This window comes from Lipophrys pholis (assembly GCF_963383615.2).
Source record: "Lipophrys pholis genome assembly, chromosome: 12".
Classification (NCBI taxonomy): domain Eukaryota; kingdom Metazoa; phylum Chordata; class Actinopteri; order Blenniiformes; family Blenniidae; genus Lipophrys; species Lipophrys pholis.
The window spans coordinates 7,729,969-7,739,450 of record NC_137641.1 but is presented as its reverse complement, the minus strand read 5'-3'; positions in this window follow the sequence as shown (position 1 = coordinate 7,739,450).

Below are 9,482 nucleotides of genomic sequence, written 5' to 3'. Positions count from 1 at the left end.
AAAGACAAAAGAATGAAGGATAAAATTGAAACTGAGAAACCGGAAACACCTGAAAGGAGGAGCAAACCACATGACCAAGGTTTACAACCCGGACAACTGATCAGAGCGTCTCCGAACCTGCAGCTCCTGTCAGTTTCCTCAGAATAAACTGGACTTGGCCATGTGTCTTGGAAGATGTTTTACAAACTGTATAAAAGCATTTCAGAAAGCTCGACGGGGCATTTTTGTTACGGAGGGTGGTCTGAGACTCAAGCATAGAAAGCAAGCTGAGGACAAGAGCTGAATTTTTAGAGTGTAGAGCTTATTGTGGGAACCTTAAGCCTTAAGTATTTATATGTATTAGTAGTGTATACTCCAAATTATTACTCAACACTTTTAACATGTGTTGCAGTTGTCGTTGCCACCCTCGGGTTCTCCCACAGAGGCACAGAGACAGAGGTCCCAAAAAGCATCACTCTTTTATTAAACTAAGTCAAAACAAACTCAAAAACACACACAGCCTCTTTTTGGCTCTCATGTCTGAGGCCATGTTTACAAGACAACGTTTCACGTGACAACACCTATCCCTCAAAAAAAAAAGGAGTGTGTTTATACTGCAGCAGCGGACACAGAGACAACGATGTAGTTAGTATGCCGGGCCACAGGAGGGTGCTGTTCCTTGATTTGTAATGAAACTCCACAGATGTGTGCAGAGAACAATACGCTATAAACGTGAAGAAAATGGAGAGCAACCGACATCCACATGGACTGATGACACATCGGATGCTATCAGGGGAGAGTCTCAACTATTAAACTACTGATCTGGACGATAAAACTAGAATATAGACCGTGAGTCGTACCACTACGCGGCCGCCATGTTTGTTTACAAGATGAGCAGGAGAGAGGGGGAGAGATGTGCATGCGCAGTAACAGCCTCTGTAGCCTCCGGCAGTCTCCGCAGGAGGGAATAACGACTGTGAAAGAATCTTTCCACCTTGGGAGCCGGATTAAAAACTTTGCAGATACAGTGGATCCACACACTGGTGTCGTGTACTGGGGCGCTGGGAGGCAGCACCACTCAGGAGGCCGGTTACAAGGGGCGGGGAGAGGATGGGGCAAGCTGTGGTCACCAGGCTTGCTGCCCCTCTCCACAGCTCTGCGGCTGGGTCGCTGCTGCCAGTGTGTGCGGGGACAGCCTCCGCGCCAGTCCTCTTCCGGGGAATGGGATGCCACCACTGGCTCGGCCTCCTCCGGCACGCTCCCCCACCAGGACAGCAGCGAGTCCAGGAGGTCGGCTTGCTTCACCCTTTGCAGCAAGAGTGCCTCCATCAGCTGCTGTTATTTCATCTGTGTTTGTTTATTTGTATGTTTGCCTATTATATTGATTGTTGAAGAGGCTTATTTAGCAGTATTTACTAATGTAGTTTAGAAGGCTGTTTGGGAGGTGATTTTGTCAAGGACATTAAATAAACCAGGATGTTATAAGAACAAACATCTGGATGTGCTGAGTGTTTTGTTTTTTTATCATTAAATGCTAAAACAAGTGAATAAAACCTTTTTTACCAGAGTCGATAAGGATTTGAGCTGCCTCGCCTTTTAATGAACGCCACAGTTTTACGCCAGCTCAGAGACGCTCTGCTTTCCCACGCTTTGTCCTCCTTATCGGCCATCTGACCCACAGGTAATGGAAAGACAATGTCACCAGATTAACAGCCGCAGAATGGACTGCTGTTTCCATGGCAACCGGGAGGCCAGGATGGAGTGATTAAATTGGGAGAGGAGGAGTGGATTGATGAGAGGAGATGGATGTTGGACAGAGAAAGAGAGGGGAGAAGAATGAAGGGAGATGTGGAGGGACAGACGAGGCGATAGAGTCATTAAAGACTCGGAGGCGGTGAATGGTCGGGGTGATGGAGCGGGCGAAGAGACGATGAGGAAAAAAAAACATCAGGCAGACTTCAGCAAAAGAAAACGAGCCTTTGAACTGCTCCGCAGGAGAAACACTGGAAGAAACAGGAAATAAAAGCAGGGTTAATGAGGACAGAGAAGTGGTTTGTACTCCCACCTCCCAGCCTGGAACGCCTCGTCCTGCATGCTCCTGGTCTCCCGAAGCGTCGCAGAAAAGGCGATCCTCATGAACTGGAAATCCAAAAGTAATCTGAATATAAAGCCTGGGGTGTCGCTACAGCCCCCCCCCCCCCCCCCCCCCCCCCCCCCCCCCCCCCCCCCCCACAACAGTTCCAATCACACCCAGTGAACAAACTTCACACACACATTTCCACTCCTGAGATGTGCTGCTGATGTTTCTTGTTTTCTGCCATCATTCGTTCAACTATCAAAATCATGTTCTTCTTTTGTTGTTGCTTCTTTGTTAATTCATGTTCCTGTTTGAAAATCATGTTACTGTCAGGATAGAGCTGCTCAGGCTCCTAACAACAGTTGGAAAGTGTTTGAATCAGTGTGGTAACTGTTAATAATATATGTAGCACTAACAAGAAGCAACAAGAGCAAAAACTGTTCTGACACCGGAAGACCCAATCACATCATATTATTTGCCCAAGTTGCCGAACAGGACAAGGGGGAAAAAAATAAAAAATAAAAGACTTTGGGAGTGTTCACGTTGTCCAAACGAAACGGTTTTTCTCTGAAGTGAACTCTGGTCCGGATCAAACAGGCATGTGAACATGCCCTGTGACTCTCACCTCCACTCTTCTTCCCTCTCTCTCTCTCTCTCTCTCTCTCTCTCTTCCCCCGTGGCCCAACAGAACACTCTTATACTGACACTCATCTAACATATGCAAGATACAAGACAGTGGGATTTAAATCCCTTCCCATCATCATAGTCCCAGTGTTAAGACAGCACGTTACACATATGGTAGACTCTGGCATGACCAAGTCTGTCTTATCACACGCCACACCCATCAAGTTCACATCACAAAATGCAAATGATTCATTTTGTCGTAGTAACCACCAAACCACTTCAGCTAGAGGACTACAGCTTCACACACAGTTTCTTATTTTCAAAACATTGTCCGTATAACCTACTGGCCAGAGATCTCATGTGCGCACTGTCATCTCATGAATGACTGTCCACAGACTCCTCACAGAATGACTGGTTCCTACAGACAGCTAGAGCACTCTCCTGGAAGACTGACAGACACATGACTGACTCCATACTTCACTGTACATCAAACCTCTCCTGAGGCCCTGACACGGGGTATCAAACCTTGTGGCTTCCTGTTCTGCCGCACATCTGCTTACGACGCATTTTGTGTGGTCAGAACAAATCGCCACTCCTTGAATTCAGGTTTAATTCCATATAGTACTCCCCGTCAGTCGCGCTGTTCCGTCCCACGCTGCGCCGCTTGCCTCCCGTTCGTCAGGAGATACAGATCTTGGATCACAACTGTAATTACGAATCCCTCCCACTGTTTGTGGCTCCTCACAACCCGTCGGTGCACGATGATCTGTTCCTGAGTGCCCTGGATTCTTTTTGGGCAGCACACAAATACAATGTGGCCTTGATATAGGATTTTGTGCGCATATCCACATCACAACAAAATCTGCGTTCCGGCCCAAATTCCCTCAGAACCCGCTCAAACCTGAGGTCCCTCAAGGCATCAGGCCCATTTTCGAATCCCTGCTAAAAGTGGGCATTATTGTGGAAGCTCCAGTTTCACCTGTGTGTACACCTATTTTACCTGTAAAAAAAGATCAGGGACCAGGGACAACCACCAGAGTGACGTATTGTCCTGCAGGCAGTTAACAAAGCTATGGTTCCGAGAACACCAACTGTTCCGAATCTACACGCTATTCTCTCACAAATCCCATCAGAGACGTGTTTAAACAGTAGTTGACCTCTCCAATGCGTTTTTCAGTGTTCCAGTACACCCAGACTCTCAGTCTTGGTTCACATTTCACTTCGATGGGAAACTCTACACCATTGTTTTTCAACTTTTTTCCAAGCCATGGTGAGTCCCTGCTGCTACTGGTTTACCACTCCGCTCCATTTTTTGTGGTGACTGAGTGCTCGCAATGGAACTTCAGGAGGAAAGGGTGGTGCTCCAAACCATGGCAATGACCCGCTGCGACACACTGTAAGACGTTTCCACTACAGGACTCCACCGACACACCAAGCCACCAATCTTCAGTGACGGGCCACCTCAAGGTTGTGACCAGCCACAGTCACAACCTGACGTAGTAGATGAGAACGAGAAGTAGCAGAAATACACACAAATGTCACAAACATTCCCTGAATGTACGCCATCGCCGCTCAGAGAAGCATACGGTCACCACAAGTGACTAAGAACTCTTTGCACACACGAACATCTTCACTGATAAAACGTTGGGAGGACAAACAGTCAACTGTTTCTGTCAACTTTCTCTGTTTTGCACTCTTGTTCATTGTAGGGGTGTTTTTTTTTTCAGACGACCTTCTCCCCTTGTTTTTGCGAGCTCAGATCCACTGTGGCAGCACGCGCACACCCACACACACACAGGCACGCACGCACACACACACACACATGCACGCACGCTCGCACGCACGCACGCATACCTACATTAATTTAACGCTAATAACCAACCATAAATCCCAACACTCTACACTTGTTTTGTTTCAAAGTCATTTTAGACCTTTGTTTAAGTCTTTATTTCATTTTAGGATACCTTTCTTTTCCTTAAACTTTTTTTTTTATCTTGCTGACCCAAACATTAACATCAACTATTTGTGAGATCGTACAACTTCATGAGTTAAGGAGTTAAATGCCAGAATATCAAAGAAGTTCATGATGTTTTTTCTGATTACACACTGTTTGGTTTGTTGATGGTTTTCTTTCGAAACAAACTTAGTACTGTCGTATTTATTTTCTTTTTTTCTTTTTCTTTAATATCGACACGCAGACGTGCTTGATTTCTACGGCTTTTCAAAGATTATGAAATCAAAAATCTTGTAAAAATGAGGTCTTACCGGAGTTAGCTTCTTTGTAGCTAGGTAGCTAACTGGCTGAAACGCCGCAGTTTGATGAGCAAATAAAACCTTCTTCTTATGAAGCAGCTTATATTTCTACACTTATTTTGTAATATAGTCATATTAATTTGTATCTTACTAACTTTTTCCTGACTTCCTGAAGTCAACTCTTTTTTAACATGTAAAACAATTCTGATTCAGAAATCTTAGCTAACGCCCTTGTCTATGTGTTAGACTAACTAGTGTGCTCATTCTGAAGAGATTAAAGGTGTACATAGTCAATAATTAAAAATGTCAATGATAACTTATAAGTACGTGATGTTTCCTGAGTGTTTCTGACACAATAAAGACGAGCAGAATCAGGTACATGGATTAGACCATTGTGACTTCTTTATTGATTTTTTTCTTCTTTTATACATTGAGTGGAACAACATTAATTCTCCAAATATCTCCCTCATGGTTGATAATCATTTTATTCCACACCACAATTTTGCAGTCACTTCTCTATTTCTGTTCCAACCAAATGTCAAAAAATAAGAACGCATCATTTCAGTGTTGATTCCTGGATGACATCTATGAAAGAAAATGTAAAAAGAAAAAGAAACAAAACTGAGGCAAACACAAATAAAACTGTAGTGAGGTTTTTTGATGAAAGAGCATGTGATTGGATAAACTTGTCAACCCTTGGAGGGAAATCAACATCGTAATTTTCCGCTACAGTACGCCGTTAACGTAAAACCACTGGGGACATCATGGACACTTCGACCTCAAACTGCTAGTGTGGGAATCAAAGAAGTTAAAGTTCTGACTGGATCTTTTTAATAATTGTTAAATGTGCAAACGCTAGTTTCATCGAATTTCTATTTTGTAATATCCAAATGTATTGTCTGTGCAAAAGAAACTTAAAAATACCTGCTGGGCATCGCATCTTAGGAAGTATTTGAATAATTCAAAGGCTAAACCATCGTCATCGTGGGTGAAAAGAAGATATTCATTAAGAAAACTGGTTTTCTAGAGTCCAATTTGTTATTTTGGGAGGGACACTATCTCTGTTGTTTGGCTTTTGCTCTGCTCAGAAGCTAATCGAGGATGGAAGACAAAGGACTGGAAGTTTTCTTTAACTAACACTGTATGATCACAGAAACACTGACCACGCCACATTTCTCTCTAACACTTGAGTAGCTTTGGTATGGCTTTATGAGGTGGGTTATCACAGACTGGAATCTTCATTTTATCTGAATTTATTTTGTCAACATTAAAGTTCTGATTGACTGAATGCTGGAGTTTCATAGACACAGCTGACATTGACATTTTTTTGTACATTGTGGCTCATAAGTCTATTTGTTCTCCCACTCTTGCTCAGAGAAACATTTTTCTGACCTGCAGTAGCGCTGATAACAAAACTGAACTGGCTAAATTTATGTAATGTAATGTAATGTAACAAGTGAGTGCTAACAATCTTATCAAATAATAATCAATTATATAATCCTAATCAATTCAGTTATAAGTCTGTGCAAAATTTTGTGATTTTTATATGAATAAATCCTACACGTTGTCAAATGACTGTTGAAATCATGTAAAAAGACTTATATTTCTGGAACTGGATTAGGGATTTAGTTTGGTATTGATGGTGATGCAGAGCATTAAGCCGTCTACAATCCTCTCACATCGTAAAAGCTGGCTAGTTAACATCATGGTTCCTGTTGGTTGTGGGATACAACACCTGCTACAATGTCACTCTAAACAAACGTACTGGCCAAATACCATTTAGAGTACAGTTATTTTGTATAGGAGAAGAAGAAAGAAGTCAACAAAAACTATGATGGTAGGAAGTAGTACTGTTGTTGACATTGAGAAAGAAGCTAAATTTGAGTTAATCTATGAAGAAGTTCAACAACTCGATGTGTCACAGACACTCCTCCGGCATTGTCATCATCTCAAACTGCCCCAGTGGCTACCAGCGGTGCTGCAACATTTGTTCTGTATCTGGACGCTTTGCAGAGTACAGACGGATGGCTCTCTGCTAACATACTGCATGAATGAGCCTTTATTGGTGTTTTGTAAATTACAAATCAAGTCTCAACATGGTACAAAGCTACAACAGCAGGAATTCAGCAATGAGTTCATAGTTTAGAGTTGATGCTACTTGTTGTTAGCATGATTAGCAGACACGTCCACACCGTTTCATGAGTTCGAGATGTCATTTAATACTCGTGTAATCATTGCTCCTTTACACAGACTTCCAATGTGTTTGGAAGAAACTCCACTCAGCTCTCACAGTATTTCCTCTGAGTCAGAACGATTCAATTTGAAGCCGGTAAACCTTCGCTGTCGCTACATTTGGGTGCAGATTCAGTTTTGAATCCGCCACTTGTGGTGCTAACAGGTGCTAACTTTTCACCTTCTGCTAATTTTCCCGAGTGGAAGCGAAGTTTGACATCAGCAGGTTGAGGGTCATCATAATGCAAAAGGCAACAAAAAGTTCTGCGAGAAGCAAACGGTGCTGGCAATGAGAAGATGATGACGATAATCAGGTTAATAATAAGAATCACAATGCATTACACGGCTAGCTAATCGTAATTATACTCATGCATAAAGTCTGGGCTATAGAACTGCCGTATGGGTTATGTAATGTGATGCTAGCATTACAACACAAGAAGAGGAAGGAAACAAACAGAACAATGCATTGAAAACAGAAATCGATCGAAGTAGCCGGTATTATTCTGGGCTGAAACAACAAGTTTCTGACATCGTTCAAACGACATTTCCCATCCCCTCAAAACATCCACACAAGCGGGACGGTATAAAGGAAAAGGTAAAGACATTTTGAATCCCCTGTCCACAACTGGTGGGACTGAGACAGAACAGCAGTACATCAACAAGAAAAAGAGCATAGAAGAAGACAAGCAATTCTCATTTTTGGTTTTAGCGCACCTTTTTAACTATCACAAAAAAAGAAGAAATCACAAACTTAAAAATGTATAAAGCTTTTCCCCCACATTTGCTTAGTCTTAAATTTACAGTTACCAAAATAAAAGAGGAAGAAAAGGAAGAAGAGAAAGTGAATAATTTATGACATACGCTGTTATAACATCACCCTAACACTAGTGTCTATGAGGTATATCTGCAACAGTTTGGTAAAAAGAGCACGGTCTGCGCACAACGCCCACATGTTCAACTCCATGTTCCTTTGTCTTTTCCTTTTGTTTTAAAGCTTTGTAACCATATGAAAAGAGAGAGAGAGAGAGAGAGAGAGAGAGAGAGAGAGAGAGAGAGAGAGAGAGAGAGAGAGAGAGAGAGAGAGAGAGAGAGAGAGAGAGATCTGAGCTAAGTTTCCACCTGGGTTGGATTCGCACTTTGGTTTTGTTGTTCAAGATATCGAAATTCAAGATTTGTTTCAAGAGCTCAAGACATTTCTCAGTTGCAAAAAAAATACCTCAGTCACATTGCTTATTTAATGCAGCGTTTCCTCGTTATCTATTAAACAATGAAGATGGCCTGGAGGAACAACATTTTTTTTGTTCAAATTTAGGCTAGCGAGTTTGTGAAAATGGGAAAACCCCGTGTGCACACTGCGCTAAAGTGTTACGATAAATGTTGGATTTCTAAGAATTTCTTGAGGGAACATGAGTCATTTTGAGACTAACCCTAAAACTAACCCTGTTTGGCCAGATCTAGTAAAGTTCGTTTGACTTATTCACTTCTGTTACTGTTATGTGGTTTCAGTCTCAGACAGAGGATGGGACATCGTGATGATATCTGTCATAGCGGCTTCGCATCTTTGGTATTGTGTTGTACAGTGAGACGGATTCGCAGACCACCGATGTCATGGCCGTTTGACTTGCAATAAATTTATGACCAAATTCATTACACCATACAGCCATGACTACAATACAGCTGCTCACCAACCAATGGAAATACAGCCCAATATGACCCAACAATCAACGTGACAATGTTGGTGTTTGTTGATGGACGTTGCCTCTGATTCAGTGCAGGCTTACAAAGTGAAGAAAAACATGTAATAGGTTCATGATATCCACATCACAGCGTAACAAGTAACAAACTACACTTGAGATGTAATAAAGAAAAAAACCGACTTGAGGGCAAAACAGTTGCAGACTAGATGTAAAGACCCACCAGATTTACAGGTGAATGTCTTCAACTCGCACGAGAAGAGTACCAGTGTGAAAGAGGTTACAATACACATCCTGAAACACACTGAGGATCACTGGCCAGATTTTTTCTGACTGAGTTGCTTCAATGAAACTCTAAACAAATCGATTCTTGCTCAATTCAGAATATTGAACCAGATCAAGTGGTGGAAACCCAACTCAGGGAAGATAAAGAGTGAAAACCGTGAGGAAAGGTGCTGGGAAAGAGGAATGGAACAGAACAGGAAGCCTTTGGTATTCACTCAGGATTTCTTTGCGTTGATTGCACTGCAAAGCACCAGAGAGCAGAGAGAAAAGTCAGACAGTGGCACTGAGGTATTTCTTTTTCACAGGACAACAAGCTTCAGAGCACAACAGAGAGGTCT